General features: G+C 39.5%; 1 protein-coding gene across 2 annotated transcripts in view; it reads left to right on the top strand.

Annotated features, from left to right (window-relative positions):
* Window positions 1-13,397, top strand: part of TRIP10 (thyroid hormone receptor interactor 10) — a 73,988-nt gene that overhangs the window by 335 nt on the left and 60,256 nt on the right. The gene's annotated exons all lie outside the window — the stretch shown is intronic.

Genomic DNA, 13,397 nt, shown 5'->3' with positions numbered 1-13,397 from the left:
CGATTTCCTGGTTTATCCCGCCCGCTTGTTCTTTTTGGTCTCCATTTCCCACCACTTGGTCTTCATGCCCCCCACCCAGGGCTAGGCTTCTTTATCTCCAGACCTCCGTAAAGCTTGAACCTCGTCCTTTTCGCCAAGCAAAGTTTGAGTTCTCTGCCCCCCCGCACCGTAGCCCCTTTCCACCCTTAGCGCCCGCTCCCACCTCTCCTTAAATAGAAGCTCATCCCAGGACGCCCCGGGGCGCTAATCCTGGTTCCAGGCCCTTTTCTGTTTTGGCTGGTCTGTTTTCTCCTTTCTTGGCCTCATAAAAGGAAAGCGTGGTTTCGGAATGGGAATTGTGGGTGAGTCGTTCATCTTCCATGAGTAATGAATTTAAAATTTCCTATGTCGTTAAGTGTTGTAGAATTACAGGGCAGGTTAAGATAGACAGATACTGTATCTTTTGGTCCAGGTAAGCAAGACCACCTGGAAGAAAAGGAGGAAGTACTTTTATACTCTTGATTTTGGGAATGTAAAGCTGTTGTGTTTGGGCCACCATAACAAGTAACCCAGTTCCCAGTCTGGTCTGGAAAAAGTTGCCCTACATATTGCCCATACAGGGGACTGGGCCACTTGAGGGATCTCTGTTGGATATGCTAGCTTCTGCAACATCATATGGGAGGAAGCCAGGATAAAAGCTTGGTGTTCCAAGCAGCCGCTTAGGGATCTTTGTATGGTTTAGTCTGACATGCATCTGGGGTAGATATGTGGTAGCATGATTGTTTAATACTTTGCACTATCATACTCAAAATCACTCACCATAAAGGATACCGATAGCGTGTGCCTTCTGAGCAAAGTGAGTATTTGACATTAAAAGACTGAAGGACAAGAGTACCTAACTTTTTAAATTATTTTTATTCGTTCAGACTGGCCCAGATTTCTCCAGCTGGAGATCTGTCCCATGAATGCATTCTTGCTCCAAAATAGACCACTGCTGGTGATCCTGAACTACTTTACAAAAATTACAGCAAATGTTTGATAATTCTGTGAAAAGTAACAGCTGTAAACATAGTTTGCCCATTTCTAATTTAAAATGCATTTTGGGTTAATGTAAATCCAACAACCTGGGTTTTGAAGACCAGCTGTCAGTTAGGCTTGGTCAAAAAAGGCAGCTTCATTGATTCTTAGGCTAAAGAAAAACCAGGACAAAAACTTCCATCCAGCTGAGGGAGGAGAGTTTTTAACAGTGTATTTAAACAAGAAAGAGATTTACGTCTCTGATAAAAATGAACTGGTAGCATTATGATAAACATGAACTGAAGAAAAGAATTTGGGGATGTTGATTTGTAGAGGGTTGACTTTCACAGTCATTTCAAAATATCTCTCCTCAGCGAACACATCCAGTCCACAAATGACATTGAATCTGAAGAATGCATTTAGTATCATGCAGAAGATAAATATTACTCTTCTGCTTAGAAAGATTATTTAGGGAAGCACTTGAAAAAGAAGGGAGAGGAAGATTCTTTCATGTGTATTTTTAACAGACAGAAGATAGATAATGGTTGAAATTGAAAAGACACAACACACTTTGGACACATTTTTGGTCTACATGATATTGGCATTTATTATTATATAAGCCCACCAACTGAATTGAACTTTGCCTTCTAAGATTCCTACCAGCATAATTCTGCCAACTGTAATCCAACATGGTTGGTGGTTACCAGTTGAAGATAGCTGATAGATAGTGGGCATTACTCCTTTCTCTCCCAGTTGCTTAGAAACTTAGAAAATGAATGGCAAAGAAGCTTCCCCTACCTTATTTCAAGTGTCCTCCATTGTTTTTGGGGTTGATATCATTAGAACAGGCCTTTCTTCACCATCAGCTTTAGTTTTTCTGTAACTGAAAGATCCTAAAGATGCCTTTTGTAAATTGCGGGTCTAATCAGAGATTAACTCTAGCCTCATTGCTAGAATAGCACAAGCTATTCCTGGCACATTGCAATGGCACAGACAAAGTTTGCCCTCTGCAAGAAAAACAGCAAGAAGATTTCATACTCAAAACAACATGGCACTAAATGTGCGTGTACACATACATATATATACATAATGTCATACATACATACATGTTTAAATTGTTTTACCTTGCATTTGTAAAATACAACAAGAGCTTCCTGTATTTGCTAATACTTTCCTGTGGATGGTCCAATATATACAATAGTTGTTTGGTTTACTTATTTATCTTTTCTGTTGTGCCCCAACCAGGCTCCAACAGTGAAGGAGAGTTGATTGCTGGGGGTAGGGAAGCAGCAGGATGCATCAGCAGGGAGAATCAGCAAACCTGAGGAACTTTAAATGTCCCTGTGCATCAACATTAACTTAATAATGCCTGTGAATCTTGCAGTTCTATCCTCTGTACAGGGTGCATTCAAATTTCCCTTTGGAGAAGGATGGCCAATCCTGGGCAGATTTGTTTAACCTATTGTTCAAGCTGTTCCTCCTGATATCTGGGTGTGGCCTGATGAATTTTCTAATAATTTTTAGGGGAGATTTACAGGCTTCTGGCTTGAATCTCCTGATTCAGAGAGCTTAAAGGAGGCTGGGTTTATATTGTGAAGTGAGCAGGAACTGACATCTAGGTGTTTATGACCGGGCTACTGCTGTTTGCATGAGTGTTCAGCATTTTCTTCAGCATTTTCTTGCACTTTTGATCTCCTTCCAGCGTAATGATTGTGGTTCAAACCTCTTTTGATTCTCCAAAATCACCAATACATTATTGTAGTTTGGGGAGACTAGGGAACCCAAACTACAATAATGCATTGGTGATTTTGCAAACTTGCAATGACAAAAGTTGCCTTAACAATTAATCGAATTATATGTATGAAGGAAAGACAATCCATTAACTTATCTGTGGAGATTCTTAATCATCCAGGTGCTTTTCCAAAAGGCAATTGGACTTTCTTAGTAGTGTTGTTTTTAAAAAACGTTTCACTTCTCATCCAAAATGTCCCAATTTCAGTATCAGACAACTCACATTGGTTTTTGAGAGTTTCTCATAGACATCCAAGTGAAGTGTTATATGTGCAGTGAAATAATTAAATCAGAAGTTTCAAGAGCCTTCTAACCATTTTGGCAACATATGTCTTTTGTGCTATCCTTTGTCTTTTTCTGTATGAGTAATATTTATTCATATGATGGGTATAGAAATGAATGGAACTTTTCTTTTATATAATGTGATTTTGGCAATAGAATGTAGAATAACAGGGTTGGAAGACCTTGGAGGTCTTCTGGTCCAATCCCCTGCTCAAGCATTCTGCACAAATGGTTTTCCAAACTCTTTTTTAAAATCTCCAGTAATGGAGCACCCACAACTCCTGGAAGCAAGCCATTCCACTGATTAATTGTTCTAACTCCCAGGAAATTTCTCCTTAATTCTAAGTTGGATCTCTCTTTAGTGTGCTTTCACCTTTTATTTCTTGTCCTGCCCTCAGGTACTTAGGAAAATATACCAACCCCCTCTTCTCTGTGATAGCCCTTCAAGTACTTGAAGATTGCCCTCATGTCACCCCTAGTTCTTCTCTTCCTTAGACTAGACATACCTAATTCCCACAACTATTCATCATACTGCATAGCCTCCAGATCCCTTGATCATCTTTGTTGCTCTCCTCTGTACTCTTTCTAGAGTCTCAACATCTTTTTTGCATGGTAGTGATTAAGTCTGGATGCAGTATTGTAAGTATGGTCATACTAGTGTAGTATAAAATGTTACTAGTGATACTGTCCCTCTGATGATGCATCCTAGGACTGCATTGGATTATTTGGCAGCTGCAGCATACTGCTGGCTCATACTTAAGTGCACTGCATGCTTCCTTCCATGTATCTATGAGGACTACATGCTGAGTGCACCTGGTCAGCCAGTTGTGAATCCATCTAGTGCTGTTGTCTATCCCACATTTTTCTATCATATCAAGAAGTAGGCTATGATCTACTTTGTCAAATGCCTTACTAAAATCTAAGTAAACTATTTAATCTTTCTAAATATAATGTAAGATTCTAGGATATATTTAAATTTATATAATGTAAATATAGGGTTATATACTAAAAACTAGTAATCTTGATTATAATTCTTGTTTTTTAGTCATTCAATTATTTTTGACTTAATTGTTGGGTAAATTCCATGAAAGAATAGAATGGAACGGAACAGAACAGAACAGAACAGAATGATAGAGTTGGAAAAGAGGTTCCTATTCAACCCCCTGCTCAAACTGCTGACCTATACCATTTTGGACAAGTGGCTGTCTAGTCTCTTCTTAAAAGCCTCCAATGATGAAGCACCCACTTCAGAAGGCAAGCCGTTCCACTGGTTAATTGTTCCCACTGTTACGAAGTTTTTCCTTAGTTCTAGTTGCTCTCTCCTTGATTAGTTTCCAACCATCGTTTCTTGTCTTGCCTTTTTGTGCTTTGGAAAATAGGTTGACTTCTATGGTCTTACTAAGGTTTCATAAAGCGGTATTAATACTTCACCTTGACTCCCTCTGTTTATGCAACCAAGGATTGCATTGGCTATTTGTGCTGCTGCAACACACTGCTGGCTCATATTTAAGTGATTGTCCACTAGGACAGTGGTTCTCAGCCTGTGGTCCATGGACCTCTGTAGGGTCATGATGTCATCACACAAGGTCTGCAAAGGCTTAAATAAATGTTATTATTTAAATCTTGAGTTAAATCTAGGCGGTCCATGACCACAAAAGGTAATTAAAGGGGGACCATGGGGAGGAAAAGGTTGAGAACCACTGCACTATGACACCAAGATCCCTCACAGTTACTCCTTTTGAGCCAGGTTTCACTAAGGATTTTGCTGGATTGCTAATTTAGTCACTTTGTCAAAGAATGAAATAAGATTTGTTTGGCATGGTCTGTTTTTGACAAATCCATATTGACTTGTGGTTATAACTTTACATGCTATAACTTTAATATGGTTATAACTTTAAAGTTAGTGGAGTTTCATTCTGAGTTGCCTTCTATGCATTTGCGCTATAAATACGTTTGTTGCTTGAATATATCTTGTAACTTGCAAAGAGGCAGCAGAGAGTAGTTATATTGCTTCCTTCTGTAGAAATTGAGATTAAATTCTCAGACTTGAGTGCTTGGTATAAGAGAATTTGGCCTCTTTGGTCATACATCTGAAGTCTAAAATGGAACGACAGTTCCATGCTTCAAAGAGGAGCAAAAGAGCAAGTTGATATACAAGTTGAGAACAGAATATTCTGTTCTCCTTAATTTCTATGGCTGCATTCCTGTGAATATTTAGGACAAACTTCACTACAGTTTTTCTGGTCTGTCTTTCAGTAGACATAGGATTGGGCTGTCCTTCATCAAGAGACGTAGGGGTATATTTCTTCTTAACAAAACCAAATTTGTACCAAAATTCATTCCACTATTTTTCAAACTAGTAAAGCTGATAACTGATATTCCTTTTAAAAGCACCTAACTTCCTGGTAATGTGCCCATGCCCAGTGACATGGATGCAGATTATTTTGGGGGGGGTGGGGTTCCCCCCCCCCAAGCGTTCTCTCTGATAGTTGGATTAAAAGGTACAGATTAATGGGTTATTATAATTTAGCATTTTCCCAGGAAGGTAGTGGACTGAAATCAGAATTCTTTTAAATACATATATTGGATGCAAAGCCTTATATAAAAAGATTGAATTATTGCTTCAACGTCATTTACTGTTGTAATCTTGAATGACAAGTGCCCACTAGAAAGCTTCTGCTTGCCATAATCATATTTCTCTATCAATACTCCATCTCCATTACACTCTTGTATTTCTCCTTTCATTGATTTTGGGTGTGTTATATTCAGGACTGGGAGGGATTTTTTTCTCCTTTCAATTAGTTTGGAGGATATGGTTACAAACAGCTGTTCCTTAGCATGCTTCTATGGCTAATAGGTTCTGCAGTAGCCAAGAAAGGCAATGGAGGGGATGGTATGTTATATCCATTAAGTGTTACATTTAGTCTATTCAAAGATTTGGCTCGAATTATTTGTTATTTTTCACTTGTCTTTTGGGCATTGTCATCATGATAACTATAGTTAACAAAAGTTAACAGTTAAACGGCACAAGCACAGAGAGGTTTGGGGCAGTGGTGAAATGTAAAATTTGTTACTCTCGGTTCTGTGGGCATGGCTTGGTGGGCGGGGTAATATGACTGAGTGGGTGTGGCCAACTTTTTTTTTTTTTTTACTTTTAAAACCATTTTTTCTACAACCTCTTTGGCTGAAGAGGTTGGAAAAAAATGCTTTTAAAGCCTCTGACGATCCCAGCTGACTTGACTGATCGGCAGAGGCTTTTTTTCCTTTTAAAAACATTTTTTTCTATAACCTCTTTGGCCGAAGAGGTTGTAGAAAACATGCTTTTAAAAGCCTCTGATGATCCCAGCTGAGCCACGCGATCATAAGAGGCTTTTTTTTTTACTTTTAAAAGCATTTTTTCGGCCAAAGAGGTTGTAGAAAAAATGCTTTTAAAAATTAAAAAAAAGCTTCTGATGATTGCACGGCTCAGCTGGGCAATGGGGGGGGGCAGGGATTTTTGCTACCAGTTCTCTGAACCACCCGCCACCATCGCTACCAGATCGGGCGATCTGGTCCGAACCAGGAGCATTTCACCCCTGGTTTGGGGACTGCAAAAAAAAAAAAGGACCCATGGCCACATTAAGACTTCAGATTACCTAGTTGAGCTTTAAACTTATTTATTTCAACTAGCTGGGCTGGCTTGAGCTAAATTTTAAATTGGTTTTAAATTGGGTTGTTTTAATTTACGGCCAGAATATCTAATTATTTTAATACTGTTTTTTAAATTTTGTATGCTTTGTTTTTACTTAGGCTGTGCACCGCCCTGAGTCCTATTTGGAGAAGGGCGGTATAGAAATTTAAACAAATAAATAAAATAAATAAATTATAAAGTTGTGTAATTGTACATTTCATTAGATTCTATCTGATCTGCAGTGTTGGGTTCATCTTTTGGTCTCTCATTTTGGCCTTGCCTCCCTGAATACAAATATAAAACAGTGAAGACTGAATAAATGATTGATTGTGACTACTCTCCTAGGGGTGGGAAGCTTTGGTCTGATGTTCCTTCTTCATTTCTCTCTCTCCTTCCTCTTCCCAGTTTTTTATACACACCTGTGTCTGCTCCCCAGTCAAAGCCAGCTAGTCTCTTGGAATGAAATTAGTTGCTATGGAAATTACCTTGCACTTCATGCATTCCTGGAAGGGGACTTGGGGGTGGGGGGGGGGCGGCAGAGGAAGAAGGGCTGATGTGTGTTTTGACTGTGAAGTGGAGGGAATTAGATTATCCTGGCTGTGGGGGGAATGGATGCCAAGGATTGGGTAATTCAGAATAGAGTAGGAGAGTGAGGTCTACAGCATTGTCAAGGAAACCAAAAGCTTAGTTGATTTTTGTGAATTCCAGCCATTTCCTGCTTGCTTTCCTCAACTTCTGGGAACCTGACCTTGCCAGTCAGGTTAGATGAATCAAAGTATTGCTTGAGTGTCTGAAGCAGGAAATCTAAATCCATGGTGTGTTTCTCCCCCCCCCCCGCCCCCCCCAGCAGCTCTACTCCATTAGGAAATCTGAACATTGGAATTGCATCATGGTGATTGCATTAATCAGGGGAACGAAGTGGAAAGACGCTTCCCCGGTTATATTCACAAGATGCTCCAGGAGCTTTAGCCAAGACATAATAGGAAGGGCTCTGGAAGAGGCTTTGGCTGTGCTAGGAGTGGCAAGACCACCATGGTTTAAGAGGCTGCCTTGTTGGGTGGGTCCGATTGCAGAGACATTGGTCCTTAGGGAATCTGATGTGAAACAAGATTTTCTGAGTACCGGTAGCTTATTTGTTTGCCCATCTGATATTGTCCTATACTACCATATGGACCTTCTCTTTATTTCAAAAAGGCCCAAGTCCTGCTTAAAGAGGTTTGGAATTCTTTACCTCTTGTACTGCTTGCTTTAGTTAAGTTGTGGAAAGATACTGATGTTCTACCTTCAGCAAGAGAGCAAAAAAATATTCCCAATCAAGGGAGCATCCACAGTGTAGATGCAAGAAATTCATTTCCCAGATAGTTGCTATATTCCTTGATTACTCATAAAAAGGAGTGGACCAGATTTATTTTTTCCATCCCAGTCTAGGAGAAACCATGGCCCCTGATTCAAGTCATGAGAGGTAGCACTTAGCAATAGCAGTAGCACTTAGACTTATATAACAGCTCTATAGTGTTTAGAGATGATGCAAGGGAGAGGCAGGCTCAAGATTCTTTCCATTTGTTAACTGGATCTTTTGGTTTGAGGTTGTGTTCAGCCTTTATGGTCCAGAATATGCTATGTCTTCTTCCAGTGCTGAGTCAAGGAAACCTCACAAATGCCCTGATGTTAGGAGTAGCTGCTGCTGCAATTAACATTGCTAGCAAGAAGCCTACAGGAACTGGTGAGAACCAGAACAATTTCCTAAGAGGAGTCCATTATATGTAGAATATCAAAAGAAGCATATTGGAGCAGTGTTCCCTGGCCTTCCCTTCACTCTCCCTGAACATACAGTAGTTCCTTTCTGGTTCAGTATGAAACATTTAGCTCTTGGAGTCCAGAGGTTTAATTTTCTCAGTTATTTTTTGTTCTAATTTTTATTATGTAGCCAATCGGGAATATTCAATTCCTTTTCCTATTTTGATAAGTCAGCATCATGGCTTCATTGAACATTAATCTCCTCTACCAAAAGAGTGATCTGATCACATTGTAAGTATGCTCCAAGGAGGTCTAAATCAAAATTATCAGAGGAAAAATAAGCTTAGAAGAGGGATTAAAAGAAGAGAGCAGGGCTATCTCTTTTAGGTGATCTCATCTGAAAAATAGGAAATACTTTATTAATTTGCCTGGTGTTTGAAACAGCAGGAAGGAAAGAAGCACAGCCATCATAAAAGATAATATGGTCTCCCCTTCTTTGTTCTTGATTCTGTCAATATGTTATCTATCCCCTCTGCTCAAAGATATCTCTACTCCATGACCCCCTCATTTCCATTGCTTATCATCTTGGTAATCTCGTGGTCTTGCTGTTGCTTGATCATTCTCTGTAGTTCCTGTAGATAAGATCTAGCACCATTGTTTTTAACAAAGGGATCCTCTAGGTTCTTTCCAATTCCATTGTATTATTACTGTTGTTTCTATTGAGTAAATTCATGGATGATATAATAAAGCTTTAACATGGTGACAAAAGCCATGGCATACTTTCAGTGCAACAAAATTTATCTTGATTGATTAATAAAATCAATGTTGCTGAAATCCCAGTGGCAACTTTCAGGAGCTTGGGGGAATCTGTTTTAGCAGCAAATCTATAAGTAATTTTTTTTCCCTTCTGTTCAATCATATTCGATTCTCAAAGACTGCCTGGACAAGTCCCTGCAGTTTTTTTGGCAAGGTTCTTCAGAAATGGTTTGCCATTGCCTCCTTCCTAGGGCTGATCCAAGATCACCCAGCTGGCTTTGTGCCTTAACCACGACCCCAAAGTGGCTCTCAGTTAAAACTTAGTTAAAGGTTAAACCATAAGCAGAGCCCTGCAGGATTAGACCAAAACACCCATAGAAGCCTGTAGTTGTGTATACATGCACATATGCAATTTTTATTACATTTCAACCTCAAATCTGTTTTCTCAAGGGCTGTTAATATTTTTGAGTGTTCTGTAGCCTTAAGTGTAAGAGCTGGAAAAGGAACCAATTTGGCTTTTATAATTCATATTGCCATTTGTGTTTTTATTGTTTGTCACTAGTCGTAAAAGAGGTGTGATTGGGTAAGTAGTGGCAAATTGAAAAGTTTGCAGCAAATCTCTCCTTTTTTTACTTTTAAGATTCCATTCCTGCAACAGCTGTCTGCCTGAAATTATGTCTGAACTTCTCGCCTTTCCATGCCATCCTACTTCTCTGTATCCTAAAAATAAGCTATGGTAGAAGTAGTGACTTGGCAAAGTCATTGTAAAGCAAATGCCAGGATCCAAGAAAGATTCTGAATGTTCTTTTGTTTTGATGCCACTTGCAAATGAGCAACAGAACAAAAAAGCTGGCAACAAAAAAACACTGGGGTCCTTTAGATAGCCAACCTGACCATCTACTTTCAAAGAAAGCAAGATTCTGCAGTTCACATAAAAGGAGACGTGTGTATTTTGTGGAGCTGTGTGTCTCCAATGCTGTCCTCTTTCTTTTTCTGTAGTCCTCTCCCACATGACATGGCCTACATCCAAAAAGCCTCCAGAAAAACAAACTTCACAAAGGCATAAACACACCGAAGGCAGCCAACTCTGTCGCTGTGATTTTTTTCCCTTGCCTATACCTGCCCCTCTATTGTTTTGTTGAAAGTCCAAGCCTTTCAGCTTTTGGCTGATAAAATGAAGATTATGGCTCTATCAGAATGGGAAGAAAATGGTAGCATCACATTTCATGTGAATGCCTACAGTATTTTAGCTCCAATTGTTAGGTTTGCAAACTGGGTTCTAGAATCCTATTTGACAGGCCTCTAGCATTACAAATTCAGTTTTCTGAAGTAATTCGTAATAACTTAACAATGGTTAATCTTTAGTCAGTTTTTTTAAAACTAGACTTTGATTTATTTTAGCCAGAAGGTTCTGGTTTGACACACATAAACACACACATCACCTGACACATTACAGTTTTTTCTTATTTGCTTTAGTTTAAGAATAAAATCTTTCTCAGGCATTGGGATACCTGAATGAAATCTGAAATAAGTGTTCAGGATGCAGATAATTGTTTCTCATTCAAACACCTCCAAAGTTATAGCACAGGAAATTTGTTTGTACATTTATGGAACAGACAACATCACCACCAGATGGATTTGTAGCTGGTTGAAAAACCGTACTCAACGAGCAGTCCTTAATAGTACTACATCCACAAGGAGAGAAGTAAGCAGTGGGGTACCACAAGGCTCTGCCTTAGGCCCAGTATTCTTCAATATCTTTATAAATGACTTAGATGAGGTAATAGAAGGAGAGCTCATCAAATTTGCAGATGATACTAAACTGGCAGGAATAGTCAACACCCCAGAAGAGAAACTCAGGATCCAAAAAGATCTTTGACAAACTTGAACAATGGGCCCTATCCAACAAAATGCATCTTAAAGCAAAGCTGTACATTTAGTCAAGAAAAATCAAAAGTATAGATTAGGTGAGACCTGGCTCAAAAACAGTAACTGTGAGAGGGATCTTGGAATCCTAGTGGATGATCATTTGAATATAAACCAGCAATGTGCAGCATCAGCCAAAAAAGCTGATACAATCCTGGGTTGTATAAACAGAGGCATAGAATCAAGATCACGTGAAGTATTAGTGCCGCTTTACAAAACCCTGGTAAGACCACACCTGGAATACTGCAACCAGTTTTGGTCACCATACTACAAAAAAGATGTTGAGACTTTGGAAAAAGTTCAGAGAAGAGCAACTAAAATGATCAAAAGCCTGGAGACTAAACAGCTGCAGGTTTTGGGTTTGGCTAGTCTAAAGAAAAGAAGAATTAGGGGTGACATGATAGCAGTATTCCAGTATTTGAGGGGCTGACACAAAGAAGAAGGGGTCAAACTATTCTCCAAAGCACCAGAAGGCAGGACAAGAAATAATTGTTGGAAACTAATCAAAGAGAGAAGCAACCTGGAATTAAGGGGAAACTTCCTAACAGTGAGGACAATTAAACAATGGAACAACTTGCCTCCAGAAATTGTGGGCGCTCCATCACTGGAGGTTTTTAAGAAGAGTCTAGACAATCACTTGTCTGAGATGGTATAGGTTCTCCTGCTTAAGAGGGGGTTGGACTAGAACACCTCCAAGGTCCCTTCCAGCTCTATTCTATCCTATCTTATCCAATCTATTATGTAATCTGATGTCCATTTTCAAATGAAGGAGCAAAAATGTACAATACACTGTGATATGAATCTGAACAGGATCATTTCATTTCTCTTATTTTCCTGTGTTCACTCCGCTTGCCAGATATGAAGAAAAGAGAAGACACATTATCAAACTCTGCATCATACAATTTCCCATGCAGAAACTTGATTTTTCAGATACGGGTCCTTTTGGGGTACGAATGAATGAATTAGCTACTGAGGTATTGAATGAGACAGCTGAATTTATTTTTGTTACAGCTTTATTTTAACAAACCACCCTGGAGGTTAGGAGACAGAAGCTTTCATTTTATTTATTTTTCATGGGTATCCTTCAAATACTTTGGATTTCAGTTCTCATTGGATCTGTATAATCCAGGGCAGAAGATTGTGAGAAATGTATTTCAAAACATGTGCCTATTCTTGTGATATTTGTACTTGTCATAGTAAAGGAATGAATCTCAATCAGAAAAATGTTTAGTGTTGTGCTCAACTCTTAATACCAATCCATGTTTCCCCCACCTCCCTCCCAAACTGTTTTGAATTTGAGCTCTCTTGTATCTTGCAGGCTTCCTGGTAACTTTCCAGCAACGTGTACCATGGGAGAGACAAGGCCACACAAAAAGCCTTTGGGCAGGGGGATGAGAGATCTGATTAGTCTGGGGTTGCCAGAACAATGCAATTCCATGACTCAGTTGAGGTTGGCCTCATTAGAATTCCTGTTCTGTTTATCCAAGCTGGTGAAGCGCATTCCACCAGCTTCAGTCGTAAGAGGACTTTGCGCCTCAGCCCCACTGCGCTCCCAGGCTCTTCTCTAAATGGCCCTCTGCATTTCTGCCCCCAACCTACAAAGACTGATTGGCGTGCAGCATTGCCAGAGTGGCTTACTTGCTTTACTGTATAATCTGCTGCTTGCTTAAAAGGGCAACTCTTTGGAAGGGCTCTTGCAGCTCTGCTGATGTTAGTTAGTTAAACCTCTTCCTGAAGATTGAATTCTTTTAATACGTGAGAGGTACGGTGGCATAGGTAAGGTTGAGCTGCACTTTGGGAAATACCTGCTTTGAGTTTTCCCTTTACTTTATTGGCTTTAAGCAATCCACTCTCTTTCAATCCACTCTCTGCTGGTTGCAGTGTGGAAGTGATGCTGGGGTCATGTGATGACTATTTGTGAATTTCCCAGCGGGCTTCTGCCAAACAAAGTCAATGGGGAAAGCCAGATTCACTTAACAACCACATGATTCATTTAACAACTACAGTGATTCACTTAATTATGGCAAAAAAAGTAGTAAAAGCAAGCAAAACTCACTTAACAACTACCTTGCTTAGCAGTGGAAATTCTGGTCCCAATTGTGGTTATAATTTTTTTTTTAATTTGATTTATATGCCGCCCTTCTCCGGAGACTCAGGGTGGCTTACAATGCGTTAAGCAATAGCCTTCATACTTTTGTATATTTATACAAAGTCAGCTTATTGCCCCCACAATCTGGGT

The sequence above is a fragment of the Pantherophis guttatus genome, chromosome 2, assembly GCF_059756535.1.
Source record: "Pantherophis guttatus breed Tessera chromosome 2, ASM5975653v1, whole genome shotgun sequence".
Lineage (NCBI taxonomy): Eukaryota > Metazoa > Chordata > Lepidosauria > Squamata > Colubridae > Pantherophis > Pantherophis guttatus.
This window is presented reverse-complemented; position numbering and strand designations above follow the sequence as displayed.